The following is a 7,718-nucleotide window of genomic DNA, read 5'->3' as shown; positions in this document are numbered from 1 at the left end:
ATAGAAAGCAATTCAAACATAAGGCAGACAAGACTCGTGCAAATCTGAATCCATTTGGCTTCAAAGGAGAATTATTTCCCTCTGCACCTAACAGAATGTCATTTTCACCCGGGTCCTGCTTACCATCGTTGAACAAAACACGCTGACAAAATTTTTCCTGATGCCAGTGGAGAGGTATTAGAGCACACTGCACAGGGAAGCTGAGCCTGCCCCATCCCTGCAAGTGTTCCAGGCCAGGCTGGACGGGACTGGGAGCATCCAGCCGGGGATGAGAGCGGAAGGTGTCCCTGCCCACGGAAGGCAGGCTGGCCTTTGAAGGTCCCCTTCAAACCAAATCGCTCTGGGATTCCCCTCCAAAATCACTCCCCAAGAGACACAGCAAGCAAAGCAGAAGGACTGCGCTCCCAGCTTTTCTTACCTGCAGGCACACACAGCACAGCACGTTGGACAGAAAAGCCACAGGGTTAGCCCTGCCAGAGGCGTCCGGCACACCCACGGCGACCGAAGGGAAGGAGGGAGCCTGGGAACACGGAGTAAAAGACACTTTAATTAGGAGTACACCGAGCACTAGCCAGGTCATTCACACAGCTTCACTGTCCAGTCATACAAAAAGCACTCACCGAGGCCTCAGTTAGGATGGCTCCTGACGCTGACCAGGTGAATACCTCCATTTGCCCCGGGGGGTCAAGAAGAACATCCCTGGGAAGAAGTCACCCCCAACAACAAAAAGGCAAAATTAGTGAAGCACGGGGTCCTCTTCTGACTAGATTGCCACCAGCATTCCATAGCAAATGCCACGACTATTCTGTTACAGACGAGAAAACCCTGTTCTCCCAAACAAACAGCCAGGAGATCTATGGGCACGCCTGAAAATTTCCTGTGAGGAACTTTTTGTAACTAAGGAGCAGGTGCTATCTTGAGTTGAAGGCATCAATTTGACAGACACGTAGTACAGCAAACTCTTCAGCAGAGCAATTAATTGCTGCCTATTTGAACAGCAGGGGAGAGAAAATGACGGTCGAAGGGAAGACAAGAAAAGCAGAACTGCAATCAGCAGCCTTTTCTTCCATCTCTCCCGAGAAAGTCTAGTTGGTCTGTTCTAATAATTCTATGCCCTTTTCTACATGAAACTTAGACCAAGGCTGAAACAACAACTAGAAAACACGGAGAGAAGCTTTTTAGAATTTCACGTGATTTTCCCAAACCGATCCCAGAAAAGCAGAACTCGTTAGAATGTGCTCACCTCGAGGCCTTTGGTCTTTTTTTCCATAAGCTTCGTCACCTGATTGAAAAAGCAGAGTAGACTCGGTATTTAGGCTCACAACAGGAAAACCTCCCCCTCGTTTCCTCAAAGAAACTCCATTAATCTGCACAGCTGCAGGCGCGTCTCCAGCTGTTAAAGCCTTTCAGCTTTTCAGAGGGTGAGAATGCCCTGCTAAGGAAGGCTGAAAAATGCTCGGAGCCTGCCCAGGTCAAAGAGCCCCTTGATTTTGTCTGTGTTCCAGTCCCTGGCTAAAGAAAGGGCAGAACCACCGCAGGTGTTGCTTGCCTTTTCCCTACGAGGTTTTGCCAGGCGCTGGGCCAGCCCGGGCCCTCCGGGGGAAGGCCGGCAGTGGCCAAACCCCGCCGCTTTCCCAGGGCAAGCGTCGCTTGCCAGAGCGCCCCCGAGCGCCGGGCCCTGCCTCACAGTCGCCGCCTGGCGGACACGGCCGGGAGCGGCACTGCAGCCGCGCGCGGCGCTGCAGCCGCGCGCCCCCCCCCCGCCCTTGGCGAGACCCGCGGCGCCTTTCGCGCGTACGGGCCTTTCTTCCCTAAAACCTGCCCTTGCCTAGGAAAAGCTGAGCAATTCACAGAGTTGCTGTTTCCAGCCCAGCTTCCCAAAGGATTTCTCTCTCCCGGCAGCACAGACAGGGTCCCCGAGGCAGCGCAGACCCTCCCCGCGGGGGGGTGGGGTGCGTGTGCAATGCCAGGGCACATCCGAACCCGGCCCTGCGGCGGCACGCAGGTGCGAGTTTCTCCGCAGAGGCGGGAAACTTGCCTGTCGCTTCCCCGGCCTGCAGTCGCCGATGGTCGCGGGAGAGGCAGAAGAGCGGCCGAGCCCCCCCCCCCGTCGGATCTGCCGCCGTGGGTCGCTTCCGGGGGGGAAGGCGGCGGCGCAGCCCCGACAGCATCTCCAGGGCACTGCGGGACCGAGCGGGGCGGGGGCGGGCGCGGCCCCGAGACGGAGGCTGCCCGCGCCGGTGCCTGCCGCCGCCCACGAACCTGCCGCCCGCGCCCGGCGCCGCCGAGCCCCCCGCCCCGTCCCCACAGCGGGAAGCGGCGCGGCGAGACGGCGCTGCGGGCGCGGGGCCGGGGTCCGGGTCGCGGCGGAGGTCAGGCAACAGGATAGACGCCTCTCTGAGGCGAGGGGGCCTCTCGCCGCCATCTTTAGTGTGGCCTCGGCTAAGTTCCGGTCGTGGCGGCGCCATCTTGAGTGTGGCGTCGGGGCGAACGTCCGGGCCGGGGCCGCCATCTTTAGTGTGGTCGTTCCGGTCCTGGCGGCGCCATCTTTACTGTGGGCTTGGCGGACTTCCGGGCCGGGGCCGCCATCTTTAGTGTGGTCGTTCCGGTCCTGGCGGCGCCATCTTTACTGTGGGCTTGGCGGACTTCCGCGCCGGGGCTTTGGAGGACTTCCGGTCGCTCTCTACTTCCGGTGACCGAGTTTACCCAAATTACCGGCCCTCCTCGCTAATTTCTGCGCTTTCGCCCCAAAAAATCTTCGTGTTATTCCCCCCACACACACCCCGGGAGAGACGGGGGACCGCGAGTCCCGCCCTGCCGCCAGAACCGGCCCTTAACTCGAGCAGGGAGCGCTGCACCGCCACGAGAGCCACTGCGCATGCGTCGCCGGTCCCGCTCCTGGCTGCCCTTACTTACCACGTGATCGCCGGCGTCTTGCCAACGACTGCGCACGCGCCGCCGTCGCCACCTTGCCTGCCCCCCCACCCCGCCGCCCGACCGCCCGGCTTCGCTTTCTTACTGCGGCTCCCCCTCCGCTTTTTCGGCTCCCTGGGGTGCCCCCACCCGCATTTTGGGGTCCCCGTCTCACATTTTAGGGGTGATGACCCCGCAATTTACGGGTCGGGGGCCGGGAGGAGAGGAAACGGGGTGCCCAAGAAGGGGTTTCTTTTTTTTTTTTTTTTTTTTTTTTTTTTTTTTTTTTTTTTTTTTTTTTTTTTTTTTTTTTTTTTTTTTTTTTTTTTTTTAAATTTTATTTTGTTTTTTATATTTCCTTTTTTATTTCGTTTATTTTTTATTCTCTTTATTTTTCATTTTCTCTCCCAGTGCTCCCCAGTAACACCCAGTGCTCCCCAACAACCCCCAGCAACACCCAGTGCTCCCCAGTAACACCCAGTGCTCCTCAACAACCCCCAGCAACACCCAGTGCTCCCCAGTAAACACCCAGTGCCCCCCAACAACCCCCAGGAACACCCAGTGCTCCCCAAAAATTGACCCAAAACCGACCCAAATCACCCCAAAAGCTGACCCAAAACTGACCCCAAAACCTGACCCAAATCATCCCCAAAAGCTGACCCAAAACTCACCCCAATCATCCCAAAAGCTGACCCAAAACTGACCCAAATCACCCCAAACAGTGACCCCAAACTGACCCCAAAAACTGACCCAAATCATCCCCAAAACTGACCCAAAACTCTGCATTTATTTGGCACCATTTCCTCTCAGAAACAACATCTCCGATTTAGTTGATTGCTAAAGCCATCATTTTAAAATCATCCCAGGAATCAAAAGGGCCTGGAAAACACACAGAAATCATTCCTGCACCCACCAAATCATTAGGAATTGGAACCCGATTCCCTCATCTCTCTCCTTGTGCTTCTTGGCTGGAAAACCTGATGATCCCCGCTGGCTATTTTAGGCTGCTTTTCTTCCACAGCTCCTTTCCTCCCGGCTGAAACCTCCTGGCATATTCAGGGCTTACCTGGAGGGAAGCCCCTCTGAGGTATTTCCTCTCGCGGCAATTCTGTGGGATGAAGAAGTAAAAAAAGCACGTCAAGAGCTCCTTCTCCCCCCTTCCCTCGCATACACCCTCCCAGTTTGTCCTTGGCAGCTCCATCCCCCCGGCACCCGCACCCGACGCTTCGGCTCCGCTGGGAAAGGGACAGCAAGTGCACAAGCAAGTCCAGTGCTGGGCAGGGGCTCCCTGGGGAACGGCACTTCAGTGCTTGAGTCCGTGGCCTTTCCTGCTGCCCTCCCTCCCGGAGGCAGAGGATGACCCGGCCCTTGTTTCTCCCACGCTCGCAGACCCAGGTCCTGCTCCTTTGGCCCCACTTTTCTTAGCAGACCCGGCATCCTTTTCCAGGGTCCCCAGGAAACGTCTGCACTTGACCCATTGCTAAGTGCAGAGCACAGGGCGAGGGAAGGACAAATTTCTCGGCACCCACCCCCTGGAATTTTCCTTCTCCGCAGCACGCTCCCGTTCCCGCTGTCTCTGGAGGTGCCCGCACGAGTCCTCCTTCTCCCAGCACCTCAGAGAATGTCCTCTTCACCCGGGTCCTGCTTACCGGCGTCCAACAAAACACGCTGACAACATTTTTCAGGATGCCAGTGGAGAGAAATTAGAGCACACTGCACAGGGAAGCTGAGCCTGCCCCATCCCTGCAAGTGTTCCAGGCCAGGCTGGACGGGACTGGGAGCAACCGGGGACAGTGGAAGGTGGCCCTGCCCACGGAAGACAGGCTGGCCTTTGAAGGTCCCCTTCAAACCAAATCGCTCTGGGATTCCCCTCCAAAATCACTCCCAAAGAGACACAGCAATCAAAGCAGAGGGACTGCACTCCCAGCTTTTCTTACCTGCAGGCACACACAGCACAGCACAGCACGCTGGACATAAAAGCCACAGGGTTAGTCCTGCCAGAGGCGTCCGGCACACCCACGGCGACCGAAGGGAAAGAGGCAGCCTGGGAACACGGAGTAAAAGACACCTTAATTAGGACTACACTGAGCAATAGCCAGGTCATTCCCACAGACAGCTTCACCGTCCAGTCACACAAAAAGCACTGACCTACCAGGGCCTCAGTTAGGATGGCTCCTGACGCTGACACCTCCGTTTGCCCCGGGGGGTCAAGAAGAACATCCCTGGGAAGAAGTCACCCCCAACAACAAAAAGGCAAAATTAGTGAAGCACGGGGTCCTCTTCTGACTAGATTGCCACCAGCATTCCATAGCAAATGCCACGACTATTCTGTTACAGACGAGAAAACCCTGTTCTCCCAAACAAACAGCCAGGAGATTTATGGGCACGCCTGAAAATTTCCTGTGAGGAACTTTTTGTAACTAAGGAGCAGGTGCTACCTTGAGTTGAAGGCATCAATTTGACAGACACTTAGTACAGCAAACTCTTCAGCAGAGCAATTAATTGCTGCCTATTTGAACAGCAGGGGAGAGAAAATGACGGTCGAAGGGAAGACAAAAGCAGAACTGCAATCAGCAGCCTTTTCTTCCATCTCTCCCGAGAAAGTCTAGTTGGTCTGTTCTAATAATTCTATGCCCTTTTCTACATGAAACTTAGACCAAGGCTGAAAAAACAACTAGAAAACACGGAGAGAAGCTTTTTAGAATTTCACGTGATTTTCCCCAACCGATCCCAGAAAAGCAGAACTGGGTAGAATGTGCTCACCTCGAGGCCTTTGGTCTTTTTTTCCATAAGCTTCGTCACCTGATTGAAAAAGCAGAGTAGACTCGGTATTTAGGCTCACAACAGGAAAACTTCCCCTTCGTTTCCTAAAATAAACTACATTAATTTGCACAGCTGCAGGCGCGTCTCCAGCTGTTAAAGCCTTTCAGCTTTTCAGAGGGTGAGAATGCCCTGCGAAGGAAGGCTGAAAAATGCTGGGAGCCTGCCCAGGTCAAAGAGCCCCTTGATTTTGTCCGTGTTCCAGTCCCTGGCTAAAGAAAGGGCAGAACCACCGCAGGTGTTGCTTGCCTTTTCCCTACGAGGTTTTGCCAGGCGCTGGGCCAGCCCGGGCACGGCGGGGGAAGGCCGGCAGTGGCCAAAGCCCGCCGCTTTCCCAGGGCAAGCGTCGCTTGCCAGAGCGCCCCCGAGCGCCGGGCCCTGCCTCACAGTCGCCGCCTGGCGGACACGGCCGGGAGCGGCACTGCAGCCGCGCGCGGCGCTGCAGCCGCGCGCCCCACCCCCCCTTGGCGAGACCCGCGGCGCCTTTCGCGCGTCCGGGCCTTTCTTCCCTAAAACCTGCCCTTGCCTAGGAAAAGCTGAGCAATTCACAGAGCTGCTGTTTCCAGCCCAGCTTCCCAAAGGATTTCTCTCTCCCGGCAGCACAGACGGGGTCCCCGAGGCAGCGCAGACCCTCCCCGCGGGGGGGTGTGGTGCGTGTGCAATGCCAGGGCACATCCGAACCCGGCCCTGCGGCGGCACGCAGGTGCGAGTTTCTCCGCAGAGGCGGGAAACTTGCCTGTCGCTTCCCCGGCCTGCAGTCCCCGATGGCCGCGGGAGAGGCAGAAGAGCGGCCGCGCCCACCCGCCGCGCCCAGCTTACCCCGGGGACGATCTCCGTCGGATCTGCCGCCGTGGGTCGCTTCCGGGGGGGGGGGGAAGGCGGCGGCGCAGCCCCGATAGCATCTCCAGGGCACGGCGGGAGCGGGAGCGGGAGCGGGGGCGGGAGCGGGAGCGGAGCGGAGCGGAACGGGGCGAGCGGGGGCCGCGGCGCCATCTTTAGTGTGGCCTCGGCTAAGTTCCGGTCGTGGCGGCGCCATCTTGAGTGTGGCGTCGGGGCGAACTTCCCGGCCGGGGCCGCCATCTTTAGTGTGGTCGTTCCGGTCCTGGCGGCGCCATCTTTACTGTGGGCTTGGCGGACTTCCGGGCCGGGGCCGCCATCTTTGGTGTGGTCGTTCCGGTCCTGGCGGCGCCATCTTTACTGTGGGCTTGGCGGACTTCCGGGCCGGGGCCGCCATTTTTAGTGTGGTCGCTCCGGTCCTGGCGGCGCCATCTTTACTGTGGGCTTGGCGGACTGCCGGGCCGGGGCTTTGGAGGACTTCCGGTCGCTCTCTACTTCCGGTGACCGAGTTTACCCAAATTAGCGTCCCTCCTCGCTAATTTCTGCGCTTTCGCCCCAAAGAATCTTCGTGTTATTCCCCCCACACACACCCCGGGAGAGACGGGAGACCGCGAGTCCCGCCCTGCCGCCGGAACCGGCCCTTAACTCGGGCAGGGAGCGCTGCACCGCCACGAGAGCCACTGCGCATGCGTCGCCGGTCCCTCTTCTGGCTGCCCTTACTTACCACGTGATCGCCGGCGTCTTGCCAACGACTGCGCACGCGCCGCCGTCGCCACTTTGCCTGCCCCCCCACCCCGCCGCCCGACCGCCCGGCTTCGCTTTCTTACTGCGGCTCCCCCTCCGCTTTTTCGGCTCCCTGGGGTTCCCCCACCCGCAGTTTGGGGTCCCCGTCTCACATTTTAGGGGTGATGACCCCGCAATTTACGGGTCGGGGGCCGGGAGGAGAGGAAACGGGGTGCCCAAGAAGGGGTTTCTTTTTTTTCTCTTTTATTTCATTTTCATTTTATTTCCTTTTTAGGTTTTTTGCCTTTTTTTTTAATTTTATTTTGTTTTTTATATTTCCTTTTTTATTTCGTTTATTTTTTATTCTCTTTATTTTTCATTTTCTCTCCCAGTGCTCCCCAACAACCCCCAGCAACACCCAGTGC

General features: G+C 57.6%; 1 long non-coding RNA gene across 1 annotated transcript; it reads right to left on the bottom strand.

The window, feature by feature from the left end:
* Nucleotides 1–481: 481 nt before the first annotated feature.
* LOC120324978 lies at nt 482–5,715 on the bottom strand. The gene is made up of 3 exons (XR_005566727.1): nt 5,677–5,715; nt 5,066–5,135; nt 482–520 (listed from the first exon to the last, which is right to left on the bottom strand). It is a non-coding gene; the product is annotated as an uncharacterized LOC120324978 (long non-coding RNA).
* Nucleotides 5,716–7,718: the final 2,003 nt, after the last annotated feature.

Source organism: Pipra filicauda, unplaced genomic scaffold (genome assembly GCF_003945595.2).
Source record: "Pipra filicauda isolate LSUMZ 115617 unplaced genomic scaffold, ASM394559v2 scaffold1278_size19896_pilon, whole genome shotgun sequence".
NCBI classification, from domain to species: Eukaryota; Metazoa; Chordata; class Aves; order Passeriformes; family Pipridae; genus Pipra; species Pipra filicauda.
The sequence above is the reverse complement of the archived record's forward strand: the minus strand, read 5'-3'. Positions and strand labels throughout refer to the sequence as shown.